Below are 17481 nucleotides of genomic sequence, written 5' to 3'. Positions count from 1 at the left end.
CCAGGCACATAAAGATAAATATTGCATGATGTCATTTATACATGGAATTCAAAATAGTCAAACTCATAGAATCAAAGAGCAGAATGGTGGTTTCCAAGGACTGAAGGGAAGAGAAAATGGATTGATACTGTTTAGGAGATACAAAATTTCCAATTTTTTTATTGGTTGTTCAAAACATTTCAAAGCTCATGACATATCATCTTTCATACGTTTGATTCAAGTGGGATATGAACTCCCATTTTTGCCCCAAATACAAGTTGCAGAATCACATCGGTTACACATCCACATTTTTACATAATACCATATTAATGACTGTTGTAGTCAGGTAGAGCATGGTGACTCTAGTTAACAACATCACATTGTACACTGAAATTTGCTGATAGGATTGAGCATAAGAGTAATCACCAAACTAAATAGAAAAAATGAGAGGATGAGAACAAAGAAAGAAAGAAAAAGTAACTATAGGAAATAGTGGATATATTAATCAGTTCAACTGACACAAGTTTAAAGACATTGTGAAATTGTGTATGTATATCACAATATATCGCAACGCCATGTTGTGACTACCTTTCTCTCTCTCTCTCTTCTCTCTCTCTCTCTCTCCCTCCCTCCCTCTCTCTCTTCCCCCCCTTCTCTTCTACAATTGGCGCTATGGTCCTGCTAATGAAATCTCATACAGGTAAATGGTTGTTTTGGTTTGTTGAGTTTCGGAGCTTTTTTCACTGTTCCTACACCAGTGACAAAGGATTGTTATCAAAAAAGTGAACGTGGTCTCTCCCTGGCTTCTTATTACGTATCTTGTCATTGTGATGAATCTACAATGAGGCCCTCACTGGAATTTAGCAGCTGCTGGCACCATGTTCTTGAACCTCCGACCTGTGAGTCACATAAAACTTTCTTCTGCACAAAGTATTCTGCCACAGACATTTTATCATAGCAGCAGAAAATGAACTAAGTACTGGCCGAAAAAGCATTTATTGCATAATAAGAAAGTTAGGAAATCCATGATGAAATGCTATTGTTTTTCATAGCTATTGTATTATTGCATTTCTAGGCAATTGAACTGTGGGAAGTGCCTCCCCATATCAAAATGCACACAGTGATAGGGTAAATTGCCTTCTTGATTCCAACTATTTTCTATCATTGTGGATGTATTTTATATACTCCTAACCATTATAATGGCTAATGCAGTGGCCTTGTAAGTCATGTTCTTCTCCACCCATTGAGGTTGGGCTTGATCATATAATTTACTTTTACCAATGAAAATTTAAAAGTACATTATGTCAGTTGCATGCAGAAATCATACGAAACATCACCACTTTTTATCATCTTTCTTGCTATATTCCCCTCTACCATTAGAATGAAGAGCTCAAATAAAGGTTGCTACCCTTGAATTTGGTTTAGGAATGAGAAGATGGTAAAATATATCTGATCAGACATCTAATAGATGAATCCAACAACTGACAAGGTGTATTAAGGACAATAGATATCATATCGTAGAAACCATTTCAAAGAACAATGTCATAATGCTTTCTTCTTGTGTTTTCTTTTAGGAGTTTCATGTTATATGCCTAAATTCATGTGTTAGTCAGCTTTTCATCAGCGTGAACAAAATGTCTGTCAATTCAAATTCGGGAGGAAATTTTGGTTCATGGTTTAAGAGGATTCAGTTCATGGTTAGTTGACTCCAATCAGAAAATTATGGTAGAAGGACATGGTGAAGCAAAATTTTTCAGCTTATGGCAGCTGAAAAGGGAATAGAATGAGAGAGGAAGGGGCCAGAGAGAAGTTAAAACCTGTCATATCCCCAGTGATCTTCTCCCTCCAAGTAGGTCCCACCCATTGCAGTAGTTCATTCAGCTATTCATGGATCAGCCCATCAAATGGATTAAATCAAGGATGAGGTCAGAATACTCACTACCTAATCATTGCCTCAAAGTCCCACATTTGAATCTTGCTGCATACACATGAGCTTTTGGGAAACATTCTACATCCAAATCATAATAATCTGGAAAACCATCTTCAAATTAATTTTAATGTACAAGGTAAGGTCATAATCCAACTCCATTCTTCTACGTGCAGATATTCAGTTCTCTCAGAGCTATTTATTGAAGAGGCAGTTCTTTCATCATTGTATATTCTTGGCATCCCTTTATTTCTGGGTTCTCTATTTATTTCACTACCATACTGTGTCTACTACTGTTGCTTTACAATACATTTTAAAGTCAAAAAGTGTGATACTTCCTGCATTGTTTTACTTCAAAACTGCTTTGATTATTTGAGGCAACAGGTAACAAAAACAAAATCGGACAAGTGAAACTATATAAAAATAAAATTTCCTGCATAGCAGAGAAAACAGCAAAATGGAAAGGGAGAAAATATTTGAAAATCATATACCTGATAAAGAAGTAATATGCAAGATATGCATGGAAGTTCTACAAATAGATAGGGAAAATGATTTAAAATTTACCCTGGCTGAAATTAAGTAATGGATGCAAGGAAATGCAAATCAAACTATAATTAGATGTTACTCACACCTGTTAGAATAAGTATTAAAAAAATGAAACAAGTGTTGGTGAAGGTGTACGGAAAAGTAAGCCCTTGCACACTATTTCTGGGGATATAAATTGGTATGACCACTATGGGAAAGAGTGAGGAGGTGTTATGATTTGGATTTTAAATTCCCCTGAAGGCCCCTATGCTAAAGAGTTGGTCACCAGCCTGGGGCACTGTTGAGAGTTTTTAGAGGTGGGGCCTATAGGAAGTGGTTGGGTCATTGGGTTCATGAATTTGAGAGATAGTGTAATCTCAGCCTTCTGTTGTTACTCCTTGCTTCCTCGCTACCATGAGGTGAAGGACTTGCTTTCCTTGTGCTTCCCACCATACTATTGCCTGAGTCAGGAGAGTAAAGTAACTATACTTCCCACCATACAATCCAGGCCTGAGTCAGGAGAGTAAAGTAACTATAGAATGAAACCTCTGAAACCAGAACCAAAATAAACTTTTCTTCTTTGTAAAATTTATATCTTATGTATTTTTTACGGCAACAGAAAGCCAGAGCAAAGCAGGTTTCCTCAGAAAATTAATAGAACTCGTTTATGAATCTACAATCCCATTTATGGGTGTATGTCCAAAGGAATTGAGTTCTGGATCTTGAGAGGTATCTGCATGTCCATGCTTATTAGCACATCGTCTCAGCAGCCATGATATGGGAAAAACTTAAGTCTTCATTGGCAGACAAAATAGATAAAGAAATGTCTGTGGAAGAAGTTATATCTTTGACTCATTGCTGTTGAGTTTGGTCGAGTGAGCTGATCAAGGTAATGAAACGTGAGTCAAAATGACAGTAAGTCAGATATGAACGAAAACTTTACAACACATTATGTTTTGTCAGTCATCATGATCTGCCATCAGAGGAGCATCTTTGAAGTACATGCTGTTCTTTCATCCTTGACACTAAAACAGGAAACACATGAAGCAGAGTGATCAGATTGAGCTCAGCAGAGCAGAAGCAGCCCAAACTGATTTATGGCCACAAAAGTATAAAATGGAAGAACAGCAAAGGTCTGTGGCTCTAAGCTACTAAGATTTGTGTGTGACTTTGTTACCACTGCAAAACTAGATTTTGCAGAGTCTTAATACAATGTATACTCTATTTTCCCTGAATTGGAAGAATACTTACTGAGTAACTGCAGTATTCTCAGGGATTACATAAAACTCTGTGGATATAAAGATTTTTAAAGCATTCTTATTTATTCTTTATAATAAAATAGATATTGCTGAGTATACAGACATAATAGACTGTGATAAATACTATAATTGGTTTACATGTATAAAGTCAGAGGACCACCTAACTGCACCTAGAATATAAAATTTGAAGAAGTATTGGCAGAGGAAGAAATAACTAACCAACCTAGATTGTGGAAATAGGCAAAAGTTCACAGAAAGGACAAATCAAGGTCTTAGAGACCACAGGAAAAAAATAAGAGTAAGGAATGGTAGCACACAGAGTTTGTAAAACAGTCATAGAAGCCTGGTTGTTGGCAGGTACTATACAGAAAAGTCATTCAATGCCAAGTTAAACTAGGTCTTTCTCATCATATTAATGAACTTGCACTTTACCTGGTTGAATGAATGATAGCAGAATGAAAAATTGAGTATTAATTCAGAGCAAAAGAGAAAAGTAGATGTAAAAATGCATTTAAGAAATTGAACTAAGACATAGTCATTGGGCAGTAGATATTTAAGTCTCCTGTTTGCTATACAGGAGAAAGACCAGAGGTAATTTGGTTACACTCTGATGCTCAAATGCTAGTGTTAGCTAAAGAGGAAAGCTGATGCTGATGACCTTACATTCTTCACTGATGATAACCTGAGGCCCAGTCATACTTCTCTAACTCTTGCTGAGACATGAAAATTAGAAATCTGCACAAACAAGCCAAGGTCAAGTTCCAAAGAAATGAAGTGACACGGCAGCCTCTTAAAGCCATATGGTTCCCAAGGGACCTTTGTCTATATAAAGAGAATGTAGAAGGTGATTGACCGAGGACACTGTGGGAGGAAAGAAGTTAAAGAAAAAGGTGAAGAAAAGCTTTGGATATTGACATCAATATTATTGTCTCTATATTGTTTTGTCCATGTACCAAATAACTTTGTTCTCTTGATCTCTTAAGACCCCAGGGTTCAATCTAAATTTATTTAACCCAAGCAGGTGATGTGAGAAACAGAACTGGTTTTTTTGTCCTGGAACTGTGGAGCTCCAGCCAATGCCTCGTACAGCGTCAGTCATACGAAAGAAAACATTGTATTTCAAGCTTTCTGTCAAGTTTGAGGAAACGAGTGAGACAGCAAACTATTCTGCTGTAGCAGTAAAACCTACAGTTTAACATGAATAAAAAAAAGAAAGAAAAAGTAAAAGGAAGTCTTGAGTCATTCTTCAGCAGAGAAATATTTAAGAGTAAAATGCACATATTTTATACCCTATGTCAAATAAAACTCAAAAGAAATGCAAAGTAACAATCCCCATTAGTTTCTGGGATGAAAAAACATCCCAGAAACTTTCTGGGCAGTGGAAATCCTCTGGGTTCAGCCCTTCATATGCAATCAGACTTTTCTGGACTCCAGAATTGCTCAAGTGAAGAGGCACATGAGCATTTCCACATTTCTTTCTGCCACCATCAAGGAAAGAAATCCATTTTTATAGAGGTTGACAAATCCAGGTTTATCAATAAAACCATATTAACCACATGGACAGTATAGACATTTATATAAAAGTGGTATTATTACTGCCCCAACTTTCAAAAAAAAAGTACAACAAATAAAAATCATATTTTCACTTTATTTTGTTGTTGTTGTTGTCTAATTTGTTTTTTTTTATGATTTTATTTATTTATTTTGCATTACAATTGTTAATACACCATTATACAATAACTTATCATATCTCTGATTATATATAAGGTATGTTGACACAAAGGGAGGGAGAAGGGGAATAGCATGGATGGTGCAAGGAGACTCTCATCATTATACAAAATACATGTATGAAGATATGAATATTTTCACTTTTAATAGGAGGAAAAATTAATCCCTGTTTCTTTTCATAAATGTGAAGGAATTATTTAACTTTTCTAAGACTCAGTTGTTTAAAGTAATTACAAAGAGAACGTAAATAGAAATTATTGGAATAAAGAAGGATAAAAAAAGAGAAGAGGAAGGACTTGAGAATTCACAAAGTATCAAGATTCCCTTCTGAGAACAAAAACTGGCAGAAGAATTAGAACATAATAAAAAGAACCAGGGAAGTATGTATAGCTTTGGTGAAGACACCTAATTCAGTCTGAGAGCGCAAAGTCTGAATTCTCCCAAAGAGAGTGTTGATAAAGACAGGAACAAATCAATATAAGATTTGACATTTGGGGAACAGCAAGTACCTTAAGGGAAAATTTTGACTCAGTATGTGTGTGAGATCACTATAAAAGTATTTGCATAGTGTCTGTGTGGAACATGGCATGACCCTGTTTCTAGTTTTTGATGAAAGGATACTCAGAAATGATTATTAGAACCTCAAAATAAGAACCAGAGGTAGAAATTAATTGTATTCATCTTACAGGTCCATATTTGACCTAGGTTTGCATATATAAACAAAACATAGAATTTTTAAAATCGTATTTTATTCTCATAAATCTAATGAGAGAAAAGGAATGAAAGGGGAAAGAAAGAATGGAAAAATTTGACAAAAGGATGAACAAAGGCCTGCCCTAACTAGTTTTCAGTTTCCTTTTTATTTTTTTCTTTTCCTGTGTGCATATCTCATTTTCTGTTTCATATACAAAGCTCTGTACCTTCTGAACTGGCTCCTTTCTTTGGTTCTTCTGTCAATTACTTTCTATAGCAGCTACTTGTTCTCTTACCTTCCATAGTAATATTTACGATTCACGAGTCTGGAGGTTAAGGAAGCAAGTGCTTGTCTGCGTGTCATAAATTAACGCTGTCTGTCTGGAATTCATTACCCTCCTTTCACACACTGGAAAGAAATAATACTAATAAAAAAATTGCTGTCATTGTTGGTGTCCTTTGCTGGCAGAGGCTGATGTGTAACAGCAGGTGCTTTAGAAAGAAATGCTGTTAGCACTTGTAAAGGCTGGCCAGCCACTGCTCCCTCCTTTCAGCTTAGGGAAACAACATTGTTTCTTTTGATGTTGGACTGTCAGGAGGTATTTTTACAGAATAGCTCAAGCAAACAAAGTGGCACAAGATGAAAATGATTTCAGAATCCCGACTTGACATAGAAACTGAGAATATCATTGCTGGTTAATGATTGCGAGAAGGATCTTTTATCCAAAAATTCTCTTTGCATATCTGTCTTTAATCTTTTTATTTTTTTATCTTTAATTGACATTTTTATATGTTACATTGTGAAAAGGGTCTTTTTAATGTTTTGCCTCTGATTATATGCCCTAATCATAAACATCTCTGACCTTAGTTGATGATATTTGTTACAGGTATCATTGAATATGTTTACATGGTCCCAAAGCTATGCATATAATGTACCAATCAAAGCATTTCTGGGAACATTATAATGAATATCTAGAATTAAATGATGGCTGGATTTAATCAGATAGTCATTAAATCATTAATGTCATTTGGAAAACAATTTTTTTAAAAGTGTTGTAATAACTTACATTTCTCCAGATCATAGTAGATTTCAAAGTGCTCTTTATTTGAGTTATTTCATTTGATTTTCAAAACAGCTAAAAAGAAATATATACCAATACAGTTTTCCCTACAAACAAACAGGATCAGTGAGGCTAAGAGTCACGTACCCAGCAGGGAGCAGAGTCAACAACAGAATCATTCTCTCTCAGTCCAACCCTGGAACAATTTTCTATTCATCAAAGTGCCTAAGTGTTTTGAGATATTTCCACAAAATTTCAAAATTATTTATAGGAGGTGAAGGAAGCAGTTGATAGCTGTTGTATGCATAGACTTCCTCGTATCTGCATTCATCTTTATATCCTCCTTCCTGAGTTGGAAGCCCTTACCCAGCTTCATGTATTCACCATTGCACCACCAGATCAGGAGAAGTCCCTAATGCATGAAAGTTGTCAAACAAACTGTGTTCTAATAATCTAGATGTTTGGGTCTATAAAAAATTAGGATTTATTGAAAACCATTGCTTTCTGAGAAATACTGAAATGATATAAATCTCCGGGAACTATTGAACCAATGTTCATCCCCCCTAATCCCCATACCATTCTTTCCCACTTTCCCAACCCATCAACATCTACTGATGGTAGCAGAAAATGAAAGGAAACATGTCTGGTGCCCAATCATTGCTTGGGACAGCCTGTTTTCTGAAAGTCATTAACTCAGTATTCTTAGCTTCCTGAATTTAAAAAGTACTTTTTATAAAAAGTAAATTTAAAGAATAGATGGGATAACTAGAGAAATAGTGTCTTGAAATCACTATATGAAATTGTGAAAAAAAAATAAGTTGAAAAATATCATTCATTAGGGCTCTCCACCCACTTTATTTTGTGTGTGTGTGATACTGAGGATTGAACCCAGGGTGACCTACCAGGGCCCTATTTCTCCATCCTCTCCTGCCCCTTTTTCTTTCCTGACAGAATCTCACTGCTTTGCCTCGTCTCAAATTTGTGATCTTCCCGCCTCAGTCTCCTGAGTAGTTGGGGTTATAGGTGTGCACTACTGCATTCATCTGAGCTTGTCTTTTTTTAGGCCTAATGACATATATATATATTTTTTTTTCCTTACTCGCATCAATACAAAGAAAATACTGTCTACACATGCTGCCTTTTTTTCTTCTTTTTCTGTTTTTATTTTATTTTATTTTTTTTTTTAATTTTGCAATAGCTTCTTTCTCCCTGATGATCAATAATATAGGGCAATGGGACTGAATTATTCTCCACTGCATCCTCCCCTCCCACTGTCTCTTTCTACATCCATGATGAGTGTTTCCACTTTTTACTCTCATGATGAGAATTCCAATTGCCAAGCACAAAGGATATATATATATATATTTTTTTTTCATTCTGCCTTCTTCAATGTCTCTGCTGCTCATCCCCTCTGGTTATGGTTACCTCTACTGCATAAGAGTAAACTCTCATGGTTTGTTGTTGGTTTGGCTAAACTTTTCTAAATATGTAAGGACTGGCTTTATGGACTGGAAAACTTGTGACAAACTATATATTGTGCTATATTTTAATCTAATAAAATGTTATTAAGAAAGCGTGTCTTTGTTCTAAAAATTTTGTCCATATTCTATTGAAGAGGAAACTGAGGCTCAGAGAAATAAGTTTGTCTGGTGTCAAGGAGGTAGTTGAAAAATATCATTCTTGATTGAAGAAAATGAAACTCCAACCCAAATTGGCTGTCTGATCTCAAGTGCTCTATTAATAGTCTCAACCACTGGATGGTATTGCCCTTACTCCTCTGACCACTTCTTTTCTTCTAAATGGATGCTTTCTTCTTTCTGAATTTTAATTTGCTTTATCTTCAGTTTTGTTATGGTAACAATGTTTTGTGTACTATCCCCGTTTTCATGGGACATGATCTCTCACATTTATGGTGAACACCTCGTGAAGTTTGGTGACTCCTGTGAAGCCTGAGTTGCTTTCTCTGAGAACTATCCATCACTGGAGGTCCTTGCTGAGGGAGTGACCATGTCTTCCATCTAAGTACAAAAGACTTTTTCTTCTAATTTGCTAGGAGATGAAGAGTTGGCCTAGTCCTTGCAATGTTTTATTTTCCAAAAATAATTTTCTATGACATAAATTATTCAGACATAAGAGTAAGATCAGCCCATGAGCCCAGGTTTTATCAAAGAGATAGCGTAACCCCAATCCCTGAGTTACCCACTCCTGCTTCAGGTCATTTAGTAAAGTTAGGTGATATATAATCCTTGACTACTGAGACATACACCTATGAATTCTCTTGCCATCTTTCAGCTGGCTTTAGTGGTCTTTGTCCTTTGAGGGAAACTGTCACTGCAAGAGAGAGAATTTAGTTGCAAGTATCAAACACTTGAAAGTGAGAAAACATGGAGTGTAGAGAGGTTTCCCCGTTCCTGGGCTGTAAACCTGCCACCACAAAATAACAGAGTAAAAATCAAAGAATTAACCTGTCTCCTGAAATTTTTAGGAGCCTGGACCTTGTGTCACAGGAAGTTGATGCTTTAGGGGAAACGAATACAACTGTAGTTGAACCATAAAAATAGAGAAAAAATCTAGTCTCAGGTTGCTAAGCTTAGAACAAAAGTCAAAATGTATGCTTTATACATGCTGGAAAATACACTAGGACTGAAGTGACTCTTTGTCAAAAATCGATCATTTTCCATTCTAAACTATGAAATGTACGATTGCTTGACCTACATTTTTAAGGTCCACTAATAAATATTCATAACAACTTGTCATCACCTAATGTAAGTTGACTTATTTTTGTAGTCTATTGTCAAATAGCATCATCCTGACCAATAAAATAGAGACACAAAAGAGACCTTCGGGAACTATAGAACCCAAACGACCTGGATTCTGTGCAACCTGAGCAGAAGGTTTCTGTGTCTGTGAAGCTTCATTAGTGCTAAGCACCAGGGGAGATGAGGATATAAGCTCAAAGATTCCATGGAAAGAAAAGTCCCTGCATTTCCAGGCTTAAAGAACGCTGTATACCAGGAGTGCCCTCAGGCTATAAGAGGTGTGTTGGGAGAATCACATGTGGTTGTAAGTGATGAAACTTTACATTTTGCTTATTCTAGAACAGTTACTTGCAAGTCTCCAAGTTAGAGACTGAATCATTGAGAGACCTAACCAGAAAAACATCTGGAGTTGGTAAAGTCCATGGGGAATTCATATCCAAAAGGGGAAACAGCCAAAACACACCACAAGTACATTCACTTGTACACACTCTCTCACGCACACTTGAATGCACGTGGATTTGTGCTTGAATTAAACTAAACAAAGCAGAGCATCTCTTCTCGCTCCTGAAGCAAAGAGTTCTGTCTGAAGAGGATTGTAATGAAGTGGGCATTCATAACTGCACATCCTTTCTCTAGCACTTCCCTCCAGAGGAGCTCTGATGCACCAGTGTCAGGAGAACCTGTCTCTTAAACATCTCATGAAGCAGCCAAATTAGCTAAACAGGAACAGGCTTCTTAGCAGTACCCAGAAAATTCTCTGAATTGAGACCCAGGCCAGTTACTGCCACCAGCGATATCTCCCTGACAGCCAACTTCTACTTCTATGACTTTGAGAAAATCTGTGGTTCACATCCCTCACCTTTAAAATAAGGATATGAACACTATCTGGCATATGAGGTATTTGTAAAGGCTAATTGAGTTAATCCATGTTTGGTTCTCTGAAGAGTCCCAGTGGCACTGTAAGCACATGCAGGAAGTGAGCTTGTACAGACTCTCTTACAGATGAGGAAACAAGGCACTGAAGTGTGAAATAGCATGCACACAGTTATACCTCTAGTGAGTGGGGAAGTTGAAAATAATAAATAGGCAATCTAACTCCAGAAATTCTTTTCTTGGAAGCTTTTCATAACCATGTGTTTGTATCATTCCTTTGTCCCAAACTATCAGATGATTTTTTGTTTGTTTTTGCAGTGAAACTTGGAGAATGATAAGAAACAAGACTTGATCTGTCTTGAGGACAAATACAGAAAAAAATGACACTGGAGACAATGCCACTTTGTAACTGGGGTGCAATCCATGGCGAGGCAGTATATTACCTTCCACTGAAGACAGAGTGAGTGCATTGTAGTTGAAATTGTAACTGAGTCGTATGAGGAGGCAAATTTAAATTTTAATCATGGGGAAAATATTGTCTAGACAAAGAGTATTATATACTAGAAACATGTGGAGATGTCTGCCTAGCCAGACATACTTATTTAAAAAGGGGTGGAAATTGCCCAGTTTTATCATATAAATGATTGGAGAAATATGACACAAAAGCACAATAAATAAAACTATACACATTCAGAAATAAATGAAAGGATCAGTGTTGTAGCCCTTGAAGAAAGTAAGATTAATGTAAACAATTTTCAGTTGTGAAGCTGCCTATATTTCTTGTTCTTGAGAGACATTTTTATTCACTTATTTTGTCTAAAGAATATCTTGCTTGACTTATTTAATCTAAGTCTTTGCCCTGCCCTTATTCTCCCAAATAACCATTTTAGAAAAATCTCAGGCTCTGCATGAGGTACCAAATTTACCCCACTTGCCTCCTTATTTCCTGACTCCATTTGTGTGTCACATGGGTGATTTTAACTTAGTATCAACCACCCTGAATGCTTCAGAGTTGATCTAACAGTTAAAATCACAGGTTCAATATTAGACTGCATGGGCTGCATACTGGCCTTGCGGATTCATAATTGTGTGACTTTAGCAAGTTTCTTAATGACTCTGTGCCTCAGTCCCATAACTCAGAAATTCAGACTATTTTAATAGTGCTTATATCAGATATTCTTTTATTGGGAAGAGTATATGTATGACAGTGATATAGTACATGGTAGGGGCAGAATAAATGTCAGCTATAGCTGTAATTTATCCCCTTCTTGTATTGCAACCATTTACTAAAACTCTAAAAACTACTTGAAAAGTCCTTTGTTCCCATGTCATTTTATGCAAACAAGCCCCAAAATCTGCTGTAATTAGTAACCAAATACTCTCAAATATGTGTTTCCATTTCTACCCAACTTCTTTAATTCAGATTCCCTCTGGATGTAATTTACCCTTACATATTGTTTCAGAATTTATTTTTAATATTATGTTATTTATTTGTTATATATTTGTGTACCTTCTCTTTTGAAAGAAATGTCTATTATGCTATTAATATATCATCAACACTTCTTGTTTTAAGGCCCATCGGTAATTTGTAAATTTCTGGTTTACTAGAAGGTGATAGAAATATCTAGAGAGTAACCTTAATGTCAGTTTAAAAGTATTGCACAGTTTGATTCTTTTAGGCGATAACAAAGCTATACTACAGATTTCAAAATTGTATACTCACATCAACAATGGCTAAAAACACGAGGATCCACAATATACATACAGTGGGTTGAAGATAATATTGAACTTCACTAGTTTTTACTTTTCTAATTGAAATATGATTAGCATATTTTATATGCCTTTTTTAGTTAATTAACCATTTTTCTTACTGGTGTTTTTTTTATTTTATTTTATTTTATTTTTCAATTCATAAGACTACATGTATGTATTTGAGTACTTTGTGATACATACTGTTACGGACTGAATATTGTGTTCCCCCAAGGTCATACATTGGAATTCCAACTTCTAATGAGAAAGCATTAGGAGGTGGACCATGTGAAGGTAATTAAGTGAGAGAGGAGAGCCCTTATAAATGGAACTAGTATCTTTACAAAGAGACACCAGAACTTCCTTCCTCTGCCTCTGCCCTTCTCCTGTGGAAACACAGTATGCCCATCTGCCAACCAGGAAGACGGCCTTCATGAGGCATCAGGTAAGTCTGTGCCTTAATCTTGACTTCTCAGCCTCCAGAACTTTGGCAAACAATTTTTTGTTAAAGCTCCTCTGGCTTTGGTAATTTTGGCATAGCTGCTCAAAATGACAGGGATACAGGTATTATGAGAGGTATATCCTTCTATCTTTATCTCTGTTGCTTTTTTATGATATTATTTTAAAAACTTATATTGGCTTACAAAACTCTTTTAATATTTCCATTTTATTTGCAAGTTATGATGTCAAACTAACTTTTTATGTTGACTTATTTTAAAATTTTTGTCTAATATCTTTTTCACATTAAAATATTTTATGTTATACAAACACAAACTCACACCTGAGTATATGTGAACATTTGTATGACAATATGTACTTAGTTTTGTGATTCTTTTTAACTCTATTTTCGTATGTTGTGAGAATGGAGTCTAGCAGTACTTCACATACCTGAGTTTTTGGGGTTTTATTCCCCCTACTGCTTCAAAAATATTGCAATATTAATTATTGTAATTTATTGTACGGTACATTTTGATGTCTGGAAGAACAGTCTCTTCATTGCTCCACTGTTTGAAATACGAGTTTGTTGCTATTGAATATTTTCTAAATGTACTACTTTAAATTTTTCTTTACATTTTTATTGAAAATATGTGACATTTACATTTCAATTTATGAAGAAATGACATGTTGAAACTAGAAAAATTTCTACCAGGGACATGGCATCTCTCTCTTAGTAAATAAAGAATGATAGTCATAAAGATAAAGTCCTCATCCAACAGGAAGAGACACCAATGTGAAGCCTCCTCATCCAATACAAAATGTGTGTACTCTCATCTCTTTTCCTCCAAACTATTCTACAAGTTTTATCAATTATTATGTTATCTTTGCTTCTTTTCCAAATTTGAGTTTTGTAAGTTTGTAGAACATATGGCCTGTGCTCAAGTTGCCACAATATTATTTGTATCTAAAGCAACTGCTTATATGGAAGTGGCTGTATTAACTAATGAATGCATTAAAACACAAATATATCATCACTTCCATCACTGTTAATTTGTAAGTTGTAGAATATGTAAATAAATGTCTGTATAAATTTGAAAACAAGTACTACATATTATCCTGCTTCTTGATACTAATATATTTATCCTAAAGATTTTAAGGAAAGAACATAAAAACACATAAATACATTGATATAAGTAAGTTGTACATGAGAAAGTTAGAGAGTTAAAGTATAATCCAAGTGATCAAGGAAGGATGCCCATACTGATTTCTATAATACTAATAATGAAAACAGCAGAATGATTGTTTATTAAAAAATAAATTCACACATAAAGACTGCAATCATCATAAGGGTTCAGCTTCACAAAATATCACAAGTTCACTCATTCTATATAATTAATATATAAGTAAAAAGATAGAAATCCACTTATGCCTCCAAATCTCTAGTTTTCTCCTTCCTAAAGTTAACCTCTATGCTGACTGTTAACAAGAATCATATACCCTTTTTTGAACAGACATAGTAAATGCAATCATACACCATGTGTTTTCTTGCCTGGGTTCTATCCTGTTGCTCTACAGTATTTTGGAAATCACCTATGTATTTTGTCAAACTTGATTACTTAATTTCATTCAGTATAGTATTCCATTTTATAAATCTGGTATTATTAATTTATCTATTTGATTGACAATGAAAATTTGAGTTACTTTCAATTTGAGACTATAATAACCAATGTTGTTATAAACAACAGTGTGTATGTAGGGAGATGTGCCCATACATGTAGTTATGCTAAATGCACCTCTACCAACTTACTTTCTAGATAGACCTAGAAAATGAGTGTTCAGCTTTCATAGATAACACAAAACAGGTTTTACAAATAAGCATTACAATTTCTACTAGCAATATTTGAGAGTTCCTATTGTTCCACATCCTCACCACCATTTGTTATTGTCTGTTTTTTTTAAACTTCAATCCTCTCATGCTTCCCTTCTAATATTTTCACTGGCCACAATCTGCTCCAATCAAAAGAATATTCATTTATTTATATAACTGGGATAAGAAGGAGAAAGAAGAAGGAAGCTCTTTTTTATTATGCCTAAGTATCCTTTTAACTCTGTCTTTTCCTGTATCAAAACAAACTCTCTCTGTAAATATTCAAAAGTCATAATATAAAAGAAAATAGGGAAATATTATATATCTGATACCACATAGGACAGTTGTTGTACTTTGAATACAAAAACTAATTTTTACAAAACAAAACCATGTTTTTAGTTCTAAAGGGAGTTATTTTTTTCCTATAATGAATTATAGTTTCAAGCCTAACCTACGCTTGAAATATTTTTAGCATTCTGCTTAAAATCCTGAGCTTTCCTACTTTCTTATGTAGAACAGCTATAAATGGTAAGAAAAGCAGTTACTCCCACAAACACTTTAAGTAACTTATTGTTATGAACAATTGAGTTATTTCATATCAGTAAATATTTATGGTATTTGTAAAAATTTCACTACCATTCTTAAAAATAAAATCTAGTAATAGTAATTAATAATATATACCATTTATCTTTTATACTTATCCACATTATAAATCTAATGTGAATTTGAAACTTGAAAAACTAAAGTTCAATAGCATACATAATCTTTGTCATTGATTTCTGGATTTACTCAATACAAACATAGATATGTTTAAATTCTGATGAAAACCATAGAAATTTAAAGGGAAATCTAGCAAAATGAATTTAGCATTTCCAAATTTATCTGTCAAAACACATTTAGATCATAATGCTCACTGAAATTGATTCTTTATAGTGCTTTGATATTAAAACACTATTTAGTGTTTTGTTCTCCATTAGAAGTCTTTACCAAATAATTACCTTATATGTGACATTCAGGTTTAATTATCTTTTACTAAAGTTAGCCATTCTAAATAATGTCAGTTTCCTGGTATGTCTAAACTGGACACCATTTTAAACAGGAAAAAGAATTATAGCATACATTAAAAAATTATTTGCTATTTTAGTGAACAATATAAGATTGTAAATGCATGTACTTGAAACCCAGATGATGAATAGAATTTTTTTTCTTACTAGCATTATCTTTCCTCTCTTCACAAGAATAACCATTTACCTGATTTAAAAAAAAATAATTAATTATCTCATGTTTTTCCTTAGTTTTTTTTTTCACTTATGTATGCTTAGCTGACATACTACCTATGTGTGTATTTGTGTGTGTATTGCATGTATAGAAGGAATGGGCAATGAGGGAATAGTTATTGAAGACTTGAAACATGACACCCCATGCAATGTGGAGGAGAAATATTTAGTAAAAATGATTGGGAAGATGGGTAACTACATCTGAAGGTCTAACATTTCCAGGAATGTTTGGAATGCAATGTGAATGGAATGGCATGCCTTGGTATCAGTTAGCAACACTTGACAAAGTTTTATCAGAAATGGAAGGTTATAGAAAGGAACTGGTTAATTTGCATTAAGAAATAAATGTTGGGGTACCCTTGTTGAAATCTCTGGGTGGAATTAAATGATGTGCAATAAATTTCTTCATTAAACAAACAAACAAACAAAAAACACCTAACTCATGTAATAAAGAATTTATAGTGAGCCTGCCCCTCGTTTTATGTCTTATATGTAAGGAAATTTCTAACTTTCTTATTTTCATGAGCATGAAAAGAAATAGCATTTTAGTTTTGATTTTTATTTTAATGATTGTTGATAAGATTAATTCGTCTTATATAAATTTATGGACCATTTATTCTTTAACTTTGTGAAAATTTTTATGATTTATTTTGTCAATTTTTGTTTTGTTTCTTAATGATTTATCATATCTCTTGTTCATATTTGGGTTACTTGCTATATTTCAGGGTCAGTTAGTTACAAATATTTTTGATCATGTCTTGTTTTTCACTTTCATTATGTTATTTCATTATGAATTAAAACCAAACTTCTGGAGTTTAATGTTGATAAATTGTCAAATGTTTCTCCCTGCAAGGAATTATCACTTGTTTTACCACAATATCTTGAAAAACCCATTATTTTCTCCAGTGATGGACAACAGCCTGAACAACACTGAGCTAGTGTTTCCAAACTTGCTGGAATACTGTCTCTAATTCACCATGGTTTTCTGTGATGTGAACATGGTGCACTTTCTGGAAGCTAAGTGGGCCCTGTGAGCTATTTCACCAACAGATAGAACGTCCCAACTCTTTACCTTCTGAGTTAGGCCTCAAGAGAGCTGCAGTTACTTTCTTTCTTTGAGAATGCCCTTTCTCAGAATCCAGCCCCTAGATTCTAAGGAAACCCATGCCTCAAGGCAAGAAGGCCCACATGAACATGTACCCTCTGTCTTCTGATCTGCAATCCCAACTGCAAGCCACCTGAGTGAGGATATGTTGAACATCCAGCCATTCTTGCAGCTTCTTCTCTACAAGGTGAACTAGAAGGAAATCAATATATAAATTTATTAATTTTAAATTGTGGTTTAA

The sequence above is a fragment of the Marmota monax genome, unplaced genomic scaffold, assembly GCF_021218885.2.
Source record: "Marmota monax isolate L192 unplaced genomic scaffold, Marmota_monax_Labrador192_F-V1.1 WCK01_AAM20220418_F8-fsc00077, whole genome shotgun sequence".
NCBI lineage: Eukaryota > Metazoa > Chordata > Mammalia > Rodentia > Sciuridae > Marmota > Marmota monax.
Note: the sequence above shows the minus strand (reverse complement) of the source record.